Source organism: Canis lupus, chromosome 5, assembly GCF_048164855.1.
Source record: "Canis lupus baileyi chromosome 5, mCanLup2.hap1, whole genome shotgun sequence".
Classification (NCBI taxonomy): domain Eukaryota; kingdom Metazoa; phylum Chordata; class Mammalia; order Carnivora; family Canidae; genus Canis; species Canis lupus.
In genome coordinates this window covers 14,274,044-14,287,792 of record NC_132842.1, presented here as the reverse complement: position 1 = coordinate 14,287,792, position 13,749 = coordinate 14,274,044, and the positions used below count along the sequence as shown (strand labels likewise).

The 13,749-nt window shown below is 52.1% G+C and overlaps 1 long non-coding RNA gene across 2 annotated transcripts; it reads right to left on the bottom strand.

Moving 5' to 3' along the window:
• Window positions 1-1,016: 1,016 nt before the first annotated feature.
• LOC140632883 (uncharacterized) lies at window positions 1,017-13,522 on the bottom strand. Of its 2 annotated transcripts, XR_012030538.1 has the most exons (4): window positions 13,382-13,522; window positions 2,633-2,811; window positions 1,726-1,871; window positions 1,017-1,253 (listed from the first exon to the last, which is right to left on the bottom strand). It is a non-coding gene; the product is annotated as an uncharacterized lncRNA (long non-coding RNA). The 2 variants fall into 2 exon arrangements; XR_012030537.1 differs by lacking the exon at window positions 1,017-1,253 and having other exon boundaries at window positions 1,308-1,871.
• Window positions 13,523-13,749: the final 227 nt, after the last annotated feature.

Below are 13,749 nucleotides of genomic sequence, written 5' to 3'. Positions count from 1 at the left end.
AGGACCAGGTCTTTAAATTTTCTAATTTTAATAAATCAAATATTCCTTTAAAAATGTGATCCAGCGGTTTGGCGCCTGCCTTTGGCCCAGGGCACGATCCTGGAGTCCCGGGATCGAGTCCCGCGTGGGGCTCCCGGTGTGGAGCCTGCTTTTCCCTCCTCCTGTGTCTCTGCCTCTCTCTTTTTCTCTCTCCATCTATCATGAATAAATAACTAAATAAATCTTAAAAAAAAAAAATGTGGTCCAGCTGAGTCATGTAAGGCCCTGTGGCCCTGCCCTGCTTACTGGGAACTGGTGAGGGGGCGGGAGAGGCAGCAACTGCTTCCTCCTGCCCCAGCTCAGACCCCACCGGCCGGGTCAAGAGGCCTGAGCAGGAAGCTGTTCTGCAGTTCTCATCCAGATGAGCCCCAGCTGAACCCGCCGGTGCTCCCGGAGGGCCGTCCCTGGAGCCCCCCGCCTGCCTGGAAGCCGATGGCCAGGTCCAGGGCCCCTCGGAGGAGGAGGAGGAGGAGGAGGAGCCCTGTGGTAACTGGCCTCTGTCACTTTCCTGTCGCAGGTCCTGGAACTGATTAGCAGGACATGAGTAATTTACCCATGAGACCCCCTCAGAAGCAGGTGGGGTGCAGAAAGCAGTGGGCAGGGACAAATAAAAGTCTCCATTTCCACTCTGTGAAGGCAGCACTTAGGGGAAACGAGGTGGGGGGTAGCTTTCTTTGAAATGAAACCTGGGAGGCCCGGACTTCAGCCTTTTTGTTGGCAAAGGAAAGGCCTGCGGCTGCCTCGGCGCTGCCACCCCTACAATTAGGCCGGAGGCCTCGCTGCTTCCTGAAACGAGAGCCGCAGGCAGCCCCCCAGCTCCGCCGGACGCCTTGGCCGCGTGGCCGGGGGCGGGCGGGTCCCCAGGTGGGCGCGGAGCTGCACCCAGGCCCCGCGGGGGGGGGGGGGGGGGGAGGCCAGCGCGAGGCTGAGCTCCAGGAGCCCCGAGCGAGCAGCAGCCTGGCTCGCTTGTTCCCTCTCCTGATGGGAAGGCACATCCCATCTGGAATCAAAGAATGTATGTTTTCAAACGTGCGGCCCATCCGCCCCGGCTTCCTTCAGCACGCCGTCGTGGTTTCGGGGGCCAGCCCCTGGCGATCCGGGCGCGGCCGCCCCACCTGCGTCCTTCCTGGCAGGGGAGGGGCCAGAAGGCTGACATCGGCTCCTGGAGCTGGACTTTAAGTGCTTTCTCAGAAAGGCGGCTTGACTGGCTCTACCTGGAACGTCATTTGGAAAATGCTTGACATTTCTATAGTGGAGCACTTGCCTCATTTAGGAAAAAGTTATGAAGAAAAGGGAAGGACTGGACTCGCAGGACCAGCTCTGCGTCCTCCCTCCCTCCCTCGGTGCCTGCAGTCACAGTTCTGGGTGGGGAGCAAGGCCTGACCGGCGCCCCAGGGGCGGAAAGGGGTGGCAGTGAGTTGACAGCTTGGCCTTTGTCCCCAGAGGAAACTTAGTTCCGGGCTCTTAAGTTGGCACACTTTCCTTTACTTTCCTTATAACAACTCAACTGCAGAAGAGCAGTAAAACTTTTTTATTGTTTGACTCGAGGCAATTATGATTGTGTGCAATATAATCCGTTTAATTCAGTTATTTAAAGTCTCTGACAGATGGAGAGCAGAGAAAGGGGTTTCTGGGAGAGAGGGAAAGAAGCGCCGGGGGTGTGGGGAGACCCTCTCTCTCACATACGTTTGTCCTGCTCCGCAGTGGGATTCACGTGGGCCCTCCCTGCCCTTCGAGTCTGGGCTTAATCATCATCTCTAAACTGGTCCTTTGGAGACAGATGTGCCTTCAGAAGAACAGTGGGACAGACACAGTTGGGTGCAGCAGCAGAGCTACAAGAAAAATCCAAGGGGAGCACGCAGAGCAAGGGAGGCTGTGCCCCCAGGGGCTGTGGCGGGGCCTCCTTGTCCCTGGACCCACCTGCCAGTTGTGCTTCTCCCTCCCGTGGAGTGGGACCTCCCGCAGGGAGGAGTTCAGGGACACAGCCACAGACAGCTGAGGAGGTACCTGCCGGAAGTCCCCTGTTGTGGCCTATCTGGGGAGCTGTGTCTCATCACAGGCCCCTCAGCTCCTGCTGCCTCTGCCCTCTCTCACGTGACCTTCCGTGAGGGTCCACTAAAGTCCATTAGACTGTGTCACCTCCCCCATTGAGGGGCTCCCTCCATGGCTGGACAGGAACCTGGGGGTGTGCAGGCGGGCCCAGGGGCCAGTCCCCCTCCTGCTGGGTTGTTTTATGTCTCCGCCACTTCACCCCACGCCCCTCCCCCATACAGTGTCATCAATTTGTCATCCCTCAGAGTCTAGCTCAGGTTTTTCAGAAGTGACATGCTGACAGATTATTTGTAGACACCAAGGATTAACCTGCAATGTTTTCATTTGCATTTAAACCAGACTGAAAGTTACCTCAAACAAATCCAACCGGTTTGTGATCCAAACCCAGAGCGTCGTGGGCAAGCATCAAAGAACCCGTGCTATGTTTCCTCTGCCACAGACCACACTCCAGCACTGGTTACTTCCATTTGTTCAACACACAACATACCAGGACCCCCCTCCCCCCACCCAAAGTCTCTTCCCAGCACAGCTTCGGGCTCACTTGCAATGTCCTGCATCACATTCCCCAAGGAGGTCCATCCGGGTGCTTCTTCAGAAGCAGCTCCTCGAGTCTGGTGCCCCATGTCCTGAAGACTGAACTCAAGAAAGAATTCCATGGCTCCCACACACGCAACAAATGATGATGACATCGGGGTAGGAAAGCTCCATTTAACACCTTCCCTTCAAATGGAGAGAGAAGGGGAAGCCCAAGTGGATCCATCACAATTTGAAAATCCAGCCAGACTCACATCTCCAGTTCTCTGGTTAGAGCCATGTCCGCCCTGTGGCTTACTCAGGAGCTATTGTGGGAAATGCCCTTAACATTCTGTTGTTTTGTTTTGTTTTGTTTTAAGATTTTATTTATTTGACACAGACAGAGAGAGATATATATAGGGAGAGAGAGTACAAGAGGGGAGGAGAGGGAGAAAGAAGCTCCCCCAGCAGGGAGCCCAAAGTGGGGCTGGATCCCAGGACCCAGGGATCATGACCTGTGCTGAAGGCAGACGCTTAACCGACTGAGCCACCCAGGCATCCCTTGTGCCCTTAACATTTTTAAACTCCCTCTTGTCTGAGAAATTCTACAAGGCATGCCTTTAGGACTCCTAGAAGCCCACTAGGTATATCCTGAAGTCTTTCTAAAGTCTTAAATCTTCCAGCTACCTTGAGATCGTCAGCCCGAGGCCATGCTGTGCAGAGAGTCTCCTGCATCTGATCTTTGTCCTGTACCATGAGACCCTTTTGGTGGGAGATGGTGGGAATGAGACTCAGGAAGTCCTGGCCCCTTTAGATGTCCTCTGAGCTCTGTTCTGTGCTTAATAATACCTTCCCTAGTCCATCCCTCTCTTCTGGTAGCTCTCCCAGGCAGCTGGAAGCAGCTAGTGGTACATTCCATCTTCTGCCTGGTGACTCCTCAGCCAGAACCTTACATCCATTGGGTATCCTTTCCATTTTCCATGTGACCACAGGCAACAATGCTGCCAAACTTCCTGTGTAGCCTCCAATAACATTTTCCTCACTACCCTCCAGGCTCTCAAAACAGTCTTTCTGAAGTCCCTCCAGCTTTTATTAACAATCCTTGCAAGGTCCTCCCAGATCTTGCCCAATGCTTCATCCCAACGCTGTCATGTGTTAGCTTTTTGTTATGGCAGCAGCCTAATTCCAGGTACCAAATTTTGTTGTAGCCATCTGTTGCTGCATAACAAATTACCCCAAAACTTAGTGGCTTAAAACAATAATTTTTATTGTCTTACCCCATTTTGTGGATCTAAAAGTGGGATAGAACCCATTGGGTGGTGTTTTTTTTCCTCTACAGGGTAGGTTGGTGATATTCAGCTGGGGGTGGGCTGGCCAATGGGGGCCAAGATGGCTTTGTTCACATAGCTGGCACCTTGATGGAGAAGGCTGGAAGGCTGTACTTAACAGAGCCTGTCAAACACAGTCCTTACATAGGGTCTCTCCAGCATGGCCATCAGGATAGTCCAGTGTGTCACATGGCAGCTCACAGCTTTTAGAATGTTCCTAGAAATGGTGGAAGCTGCCATTTTCTTCAGACTTGGTCTTGGAAACTGGTATAAATCACTTCTGCCATCTTCAGCAGACAAAATAGTCCACTCAAGGGGAGAAAATATAATCCCCACGTCTCAGTGGTAGGATTGTCAAGGAACTCATGATCATGTTTAGTTTTCCATACTTCATCCCATTGCCTGGGATGACATGTGAAGGCTGGAGTTGCAGCAGCCATCCTGACCCATGAGAAGATATTGAGAAGAAAAGTTATGCACTGCAGATCAGTAAGTTAGAAGCAGTCTGGATCCCTGATACCATAGAAAACCATCCAATCCCTGAACAACCTACTCCTGAATTTTTGGAATGTGAGAGAAACTAATTATTCTTAAGTCAATGTTATTTGGGGTCTTTTCTGTCACTTGGGGCACAACATATTCTCAGAGTTGCAAATCGAGAAGACTGTTTTGTACCCCCATCATTCATTCTGTGCCCCATAGCCAGAGTTTCTTGAGGCACCACGTTTGGGGGCTGGCAAAAGCTCCCCTACAATACCTTCCATTATAAATGGAAAAACCTAACTCACACCCAGATCTCATCACTTTTTCTTTTTTTTTTTTAGATTTTATTTATTTACTCATGAGACACACAGAGAAAGAGGCAGAGGCATAGGTAGAGGGAGAAGCAGGCTCCCTGTGGGAAGCCCTACACGGGACTCGATTCCCGGACCCCAGGATCATGACCTGAGTCGAAGGCAGACACTCAACCACTGAGCCACCCTGGCACCCTCGTCACTTCTTTTAGAACAAATATTCTATCAGATTAAAATTTAGCATTCAAGGCCCTGCATAATTGGGTCCTGACCCATGTCTGCAGCCTCACTTGCCTATCACCCCCTCAGGCCACCGGGCCAATGAGCCCACTGTGCAAAGTGCTCTGTGTTGTCCTGCGCCTGGGTTTATGCTTGCCGTCCTCCACCGCATCCCCATCCCCACCAATTTTTTTCAAACTCTACCATGTTTTTAGGCCAGCACTTAAATCTCCTTTTCTCTGTGAAGGATTTCCAGGACCACAATGAAAGGGTTAGCAACTTCTCTTAGACTTCTAAAAGGGATCATTGTCCAAATCCTTCATCTGACATCACATTCTACCGTCAATGGAGAGTTTTATTGTTTTTATATCACACATACACACACACACACACACACATCCCAATTCTCTCAGTAGAGTATGAGTCGCCGAAAGGCAAGGGCCTGTGTCACAGCTCTTTGGGTCCCTTGTGTCTCCCTGGTTATGTCCAGTTTTGTTGCCAGGAGCCCACCCGTACAGCAAAAACAAAGCCAACTGCTGACTTACATGGAAAAAGGGGAAAGAAAATTCCATTCACCCAGCTACAATCATCTAGCCTCTTGCATGCTCCCTGGCATACACACCCCACAATTCCACATTCCCCTTCCCTCCCTCACTGGACACTCGCTGGTTAAGTCCACCTCAGAGAAAAGATCAAGGAGGACCTAAGTATGGAAGTGAGAATTTCTCACCTTTGCTGTGGTTGCCTCAGAGAAGCCCAAGGAGACCTCCAATCTAATACCCTGCAAGACCCTCCCCCCACCCCACCCTACACACACACACACACACACACACACACACCACACAATCCCGGCCTGCAGAGAACCAGGATGGACTCTGCTGGGACGTCAGAGGGCTCACACATCAGAAAAGTAGCTGAAAACAGCAAAGATTCCAAATGGAAACTTTAGCTAAACTCTGTATTGCTTTCCATGAGTGCCAAAGGCCTGACGATGAGCAGAACTGACACCCAGGGAGATTACATTTAATGAGTTATTTGGCAAAGGCTATTTCTGAAATTAATTATCAATCACCTCTAATTATTTTTAAATGGCATTTTTTAGTCCACAAGGCCTGAGGCAATGTGTATGTTGGGGGCTGCTCCCTCAGCTGCTTTCAGGATCCATGCTGAAAGGTGTCCAGAGACCTGTCCTGTCTTGGGTGCTACCTATAGCACCCACCTTTATTTTAAGAGCAATAAGCATGAGCTGGGAGAGGAGGATTATGGCTTGAGCCAGTCCTCATTCAGCACCAATCTCCTCTCAGGCCTCACCTGGCCCCAGGTCTTGGTTATAATTCAACCCCATTGCCTTAGCTCACCTGGCCAGAGAGAGGAAGCAGGGCTTGGCTGCTCCTGCTGCCTTCTCAGGACCCTATAGTGCTTGCAAATACTGAAGTTAGTGCTAGAAGAACAGCCAGGTACAAACACACATGGGAATATGGTCCAACATCAGAGTGACAAGGAGCTGGGGCCAGCACCTCCATCCCACACTCACCGGAGTGGTCCAGAGGAATAGAGAGTTGTGAGAGGCACATCCAGCAGCCTCTACCACCATTGCCAGGGCTTGCTGGACAGGTTCTCTAGGCCTGAGCTGCTTTTCAAAGAGCACACATGCACCGCCCCTGTCCTGGGGCATTTTCTGATGGACCAGAAATAGTCTCCCTCCTGCATCTGCCAAGGGCAAGGATAGCAGCTTGCTTCCCAATCCTTGTGGCCCTGGTGCCCAGCACAGTGCCTGGCAAGTGGCAGATGCTCCAAGAATATTGGTCTAACGATCACAGATGCTCCCAGATCTGCCTCCCATGAGTCCCAGCATCGACTGTCATGATTGGGGGCCCCCTGCCTAAAACACTGCAGGGCTGTTGGGAAAACATGGAAGGCTATCCTTGTGCAGTTGTCTATTCCTCCCACCCTTCACCAGCTGCTCTGTAGGCTCAGATTAGCTGGGGCATTTCTCTGCTCTCGTTCCTTAATGCTGGTTCATGAGGGCCACGGAACAGTGGCCAGGGTTTGAAGGTTTTGCTCCTGACCAGGCCCTAATTCCCATAGTCACCATAGGTCACTTTGGAAAACAGTCTTCCTTTGAAATAGGGAGAGTAAGACTTAGTGAAGAACTTTGCAAACTCCCCCTCACCAATAAAAAAGGTCCTGAAATTCTTTCCTTTTCTGGAAGATTCAAGTCAGACAACACATAGTGTAACGGGTCAGAGAGCATGCACATACCCTGGTCTAGACCAGAAGAGATGAAAGGGAGCTTTTTCCAGGTGGCCTGAGAAGGCTGTCCCTGTCTCAAATCCCCCCCTGGTGCAGGCAGTCCTTGAGAGGTGTCCACCCTGGGCCCGCCCCCAACACTCAGAGCGGCACATGACCCTGTAGCTCACACAGTGATCGGACTTACAACCCTGGGGTAGACTGGAATATACGCAAACAAGACTTTCTAGAATCTTGGCCCTTTCTTAACAATTTTAGAGCCATATAGACGCCCCTAGACTTCTACTTTCTAAGGATAAATGTCCTTGGGATTGGACCAGTTTAAAACCTCGTGTTCTTCTCCCAAATCTTTCCCATACTACAGAATGAGGAACCTTTAAATTCAGCTTCTCAGGGTGATATGCTGCTTTGGTTGACTTTTTAAAAAAACATGTCAGACATTTATTGAAGAATTTCCCTTTAATTGAGGATGTACTAATCACTCTGCAATGATTGCACTTAAAAGATGAGGCACAGGGATGCCTGGGTGGCTCAGTGATTGAGCATCTGCCTTCAGCTCAGGGTGTGATCCTGGGGTCCTGAGATCGAGTCCCACATTGGGCTCCCCACAGGAAGCCTGCTCCTCTCTTTGCCTCTGTCTCTGCCTCTCTCTCTGTGTCTTTCGTGAATAAATAAAATCTTAAAAAAAAAAAAAATGAGGCACAACTACAAAAGGACTAAATGGAAGTAAATATTGACACCAAGCATCAAACTGGTCTGAGGTGCAGTTCTAAATGCTTCTATCTGGCCATGTGACCTTGGACAATCATGTCACCCTTTTGGCCTAGGTCTACCTCTACAAAATGAGGGTTGGACTAGCCCATCCCTCAGGTCCCCTCTGGGCTCAGTCCAGTGGTGCTCTGGGATTGACCTCATCGCCTCCTGCTGGTGTGTACGTGCACTGATTTAACATCACACCTCAAGGAACCTCTGGTGAGCTCTGAGGCTCAGCATGGTGGCTTGTCATCTCTAAAGTGTGCCTGTTCTGGCAGAAATGAGAGCACTAGCCAGCTATCCTGGAGAGATGGTATCTAGTCGGGAGTTACTTCTTTTGAACTGGCTGTGGCTGAACTGACCACAACCTGAGTGGCTTAGAAATTAGCACATGCAGAGTTAAATCTTTTGAGATATCTGCTAGGTAAATGCCAAAGGGTGGATCCAGCACTTGAGAACCACAAATTGGGGTGTTCAGGTTTAGCACAAACTCCAGGCATCCATCTCTAGGAGCAAACTGGCCATTTGGCACAGAGATCCGAGCCTGGGACCTGCCAACACTCACCACCTACATCCCAGGGTGCTCTGAAATTGGGCATTCCATGTGGGAGGGAGGGGTCTGTTCTCAGTCCTGAGTCTTATCCCATTTCCCTGCAAATGGTCGGCATAGCTCTTGTTATCACTATTTCTAGCTCCACGCTCACGTTTTAGGTCTTAGAGATAGTGTTTACTGATACTAAACAATGCCCTAGCTGCTATGCAGAACATCTGTGCCGCAGCTGCCATGGCACCAGTTGGAGTTTTTGTAATAGTTTTGGGATGATTCGCTAGCACGGTACACACAGTACTGAGAGGGCTATGTTCTGCGAGCCTAAGGGATTTGGGATAATTGGAAATTTCAGGGTTTTCAAGGTTGTTATTGGGTGTGGTTGTGGGGGAACGTTTTCCTTGGTTTGGGTATATAAGTATCAATTGCAAAAGTTTGTTTATAACTGTCAGCCAGAAGACTTTTGTATAGCTACAGTCTCCCACTGCCCCTGCAAAATAACCTAAGAATTATGCTTGAAAAATGCCCAAGGTCATAGAGCAAATTACTGGCATGTTCTAGAACATTCATACTGGTAATAACTAAATTGCCAACGGTTGAGCCAGCCTCCTGGGTTAGATGACAAAAGCAGGTCTTTTATGTCAAAGGATTTTTAAAAACTACTCAGAGAGAAGGGATGTTGGGGGAAGAGATTTTGATCCATCCTTCACTGGCATGTTAGCACATCACAGTGGTTGTTATGCTAAAAGTCCTAAAAAGTTTAAATAAGGCATAAATACCTTCAATGGATCTGGTGCCCTTGGTTTTTCAGAGCACTTTCCCTGTTAGATTTTCCTATTAGACTTCTCTGAGGGCCCCAGGGGAACAGAGCTGAGGCCCACAAACACTCAGTATCTAATTCTTTTTTGTTCTGAAAAGTGGGCAAAGCCTTGCTCAGAGCACTCAGCTACTAAATTCTAGTGCTCCCAGCCTTTCTGGGTCTTGCATTCATGCCTGCATCATATACAGATTGTGTGGCCACTGCGCGTCCAGTAGAAACACGGTGGTAAACAATCAGCAAAGGCCCCTGATCTCCACAAGTGACACAATCCCTACACACATAAACAACAGCCAGAAGAAACACACAGAATGTAGACAGCGATAAGGGCTATGCAAAACTGAAATAAGGTGCGGTGGAAGACGGTGATGGGGGGTGGGGATGGGGCGACTTCAGAGTGCAGGGAAGGCCGTGCTGACATCTGAACTCAGACCTCAACTGCAAGAAGTATCCACCAGGGGAAGAGGAGGAGGTCAGCGTCCTGGGAACAACACTGGGAGAAGCTGGCCTTGTCGGAGGATCCAGGGCATGGAGCACAGTGGCTGGGGCTGGGGGTGAGGCGGGGGAAAGAGGAGTGTGACAAAGCAGGCAGGAGCTTGGAGAGCAGGGGCTTATTGCTCTAAGTGCTATGGGAACCCACAGGTCAGAGTGGTGCCCTCCGGGTGTGCTGCTCCATTCTCCCTTCAGGATAGAAACATCTAGGAGGAAAGTGGTCAGCGGACAGCTTCCAGATGCAATGTAGTCAAGATCCACCCAGCATTCGACCCTAGGCCACATGCTCTGCCCCATGACTGACCCATACAGGAGTACTGGAGCTGGGACCCCCAACACGGTGCTCCCTGCCGGGCTGGTACAGACTTCCTCAAGCAGCACTGTGGTCCATGGCTGTGGCTACTCCCATCTTCCTTTGTCTCTCTTTCCCCAGGTGTCGGGCCTGAATCCTGGTCTGAAGACTCCCCAGAATCCTACTGCTGCCTCACCCCTTTCTCCCTCACGGGTTTTCCCCATCATAAGCCTTCTGACTCTGTCTTGCCTTGCATCCCAGAGAACCCGGCCCCATAGCAGGTTCTGAGCAGAGGAGCAGCATGTTCTGCTTTGGGGGCTGTTGGATGAAAGATGGCTTGTAGCAGCAGAAAGTGAGCTGGAGATCAGTCGGGAGCTGCTGGGGACAGTTAGGTCTTGGTTGTGCTGTTTGAGTGGCCCATTAGACCCCTGCATATGTTCCTCCTCGTCTTCTGGACCCCGGGAGAATGCTACTTTTGTAGATGTTGCCAACAAGATTAAAGATGGCTGCCACCTAGCCAGCCCACGGCACGTGTGGGCATAGCACGCTGTAACAGCCATTATATCCAGCTTCCCAACAATCCCACTTCGGGAGCCAGGAGCTGGACTCGGGTTCACTGCAGTGTTCACAGCCAAGCTACAGCATCCAGGCCGTCCTACAACAGGCATCTGTCTTTCTGGTTGTCTCCTGTACCATTGAGCCTCCTGCCCTGAGTTCTTTCCTGTCAGAGACCACATCTGAGCCATCTCTGGTCTCCAGTATTAACCCAGGGTTCTGCATACAGGTGCCCAGGCAGTACAGGAACTTCCAGGAGCTTCTTGGGCCATTCTGAATGCTGGTAACGGTCCGCTTTACTGTCATAGGCCTGACACCCCCCCAAGCCACCAAAAGGAGCTGGGGGAAGAGCCTGGCATGCCCTGGCCACCAGGACCTGGATGGCAGTGACCTGCATACTCCCTCCCCTCCAACTTGGGGAAGGAAAGAGAACAGCCCCCCCCCCCCCCCCCCGGCTTCCTGGGCCCTGGTAGGTCTTCCTCCTAAAAAATAACTTGTTAGGCACCACTCTGAGCATTCAGACAGGGCCCACTGGTCCCTGAAGCCACTGCAAGGCTTGAGGCTCGATGGCAGCATCCGGAGGACTCAGGGGCCATCCCCTCACCGGAAGAAAGCTCGATTGTTCCAGGTGCACAAAGGATGGGCACTGGGCAGGCAGGGCTAGCATTGGAATGGCCAGCTGCTGGAAGACCTCGCTGGGAGACCTCGCTGGGAGACCTCACTGGGAGACCTCGCCAGCGCCCTGGATGCCCCTGCCCTGGGCCGGCCCTGGCTGGGACCCGACTTGTGCGGCCGCCCTGCACCCCCCAGAAAGGGCCCTCCCCCGGGCCTGTGCCCCACGCGTCATGTGGGGACCCAGGCGAGCATCTGTTGCAGGCAGCACAATGTCTAAACATCCGTGCAAACTTGGACCAACAGGTCCTGTGAAATGTGCTAACCATCTGCTTTTCCTTAGCCGTTTTTTGAGCAAATTATGTTTATTATGTTAATTTATTTTACTGTCAACAACACCGAATAACACAGTTGCCGCTAAACAACGTCGTTATGTATCTCTTCTGGCATATTACCAGGAGGTTGGGTTTGGATTTGGGTTTTTGTAAATGCAACAGGAATAAATACACATTGAAATGTCGATTTATTTAAAATTAAATCTCCGATGGTAAAGCCATAGGTGCAGGTGAGTGGAGGCACTCACTGCTTCAGGGAAGGCTGTCTCTGGGAGAGGCTGCAGCCACCCCGGTGAGACTGGGCTTCGATGGGGCCCGTGTGGTTTGAGAAGCTCTCAGGCCTCTGATTTTTCCTCTCAAAACTTGCCCCTCCTTCCAAAAAACCCTCCACTTTTCCGCCAAGCCACGGGGACCAGGAGGAGCCCTAACCAGAGAGAGGGTGTGCCCTAGTGCTTCACTGAGAACCACCCTGAAACCAACACAGCCAGGCAGGGGTTGGGTCTTATAGTAATTAAGTTTGTGATCCTTCCTCCCACCCCCAGGCCAATAAACTCCATACTTCCAGAGAGAGAGGAGAAGAAAGAGGAGTGCTGTGTGGAAGAGAGAGGGAGAGAGCAAGAGAGAGCAAGAAGATGCATCTTGAAATGTACCACATCAGTGCATTGGGCCTGCAAGGGACTGCTCTCTGCAAGCTTGTCAGGGCAGAGCTAGTGCAGAGCTCAAGAGCCTCAAAGTAGCACCACGCTGACTCAAATAGTTCATCAATTAGGTAATAAGCAACATGAGGTGAAGGCAGTTCCTGGGAAGAAAACAGTTTAGGGCCTCAGACGGAGACCAGGGCTGCCTGCTGTGGAAAGGAACAGATTTCTTCCAGTCGGGTCCCAGGCCCAACTGAGATGGAGTCTGCACACCCCAACCTGGAGCCTGCCTGTGGCAGCCAGACCCCAGGCTCCCCTGCTTTTCCCTGCTGACCTCTCAGAAGCTGAGAAAAATCCCCAGGTGGGATTTTCACAGCACAAATGACCAGCCTGATCAAGAGATGTGGTAGCCAGGTGGCTTCTGGGTGTCCTTGCAAATATTTGGTTTCAGAGAGCGGGTCACGTTACACAGTTTAATACTGGAGACGGAAAGGGCTGTAGCAAGAAGCTTTTGTCCTGCACTTGTCCCGCAGCCGCCAGTAGGCAGCCCATAAAAATGTGGGGCTCATGTTCACACAGATGGCTGTTGGTTTTACAGGCTGGGGGGAGAGGAGCGGAAGAGGATGGTCATGGTGAGGCTGAGAGTCTCCATTAAATGGGACTCAGCTGCCTGGGACACAGCAACTACAGAGGGAGGTTGGGCCCTGGGGGCGCCCCACGGAACTCATTGTTCTCTGGAGGCTCCCTGCCCACCCCTGATCGGTGCACAGCACTGTGTTGTACCCCGCCTCCACAGCCAGCGCCTCACCACCTCCTCGTCTCAGTCTCACCGTACGGATGACCCCTGCCCTTGAAGGGTGGCCACAGCGCTCAGTGCCACCTCCTGCCCCTTCTGGACCTAGGGGGGAGGGTTCCCTGCTCTTTGCTTTCTTCCTTCCCTAGGAGCCTAGAAACCAGTTCATTCTTAAGTACATATCTAAATCATATCTCTTCTAGGACATTTTCCACTTTACTGGGGGGGGTAGGTGGGGTTCCAGTCTTAAATCATGTGGAATGTCTTAGTACACGGCATGAAAGGAGAACCTCTTGTCCTCTGCTTAGGGACAGAGATCATTTCCATTTCAGTTCGCGGCGGGGGCCCCTACCTGGCCCGAACCCGTCCTGGGCACCCCATCTCCATCAGGCCGCAGGGACTGTTCAGCACCCTGGCGGAGGAAGGCGGACGTTTGCGGAGGGCGCTGCCCACCAGGTGGCGCCGTTGCCCAGGGCCGCGCGGTGCCCCCCCCCCCCCCCCGAGCGGGGGTGGGGAGGGAGAGGCTGCGGGGGCCACACCGGAGCCGGGAGGGGGTCCCCGGGGAGGGCCGTCTCTGGGGCGCTGCGCGTCAGGAGCCCGCAGCTCCGCGGCCACCGGAGGCCGGGGCGCGGGGAACAACCGCCGTCTCCCCCATCCTCGGGGCCCATCTCCGTAGGCAAGCCCGGCGGTTCTCTGGCTCCCGGGCTGATGGGTCGCGGC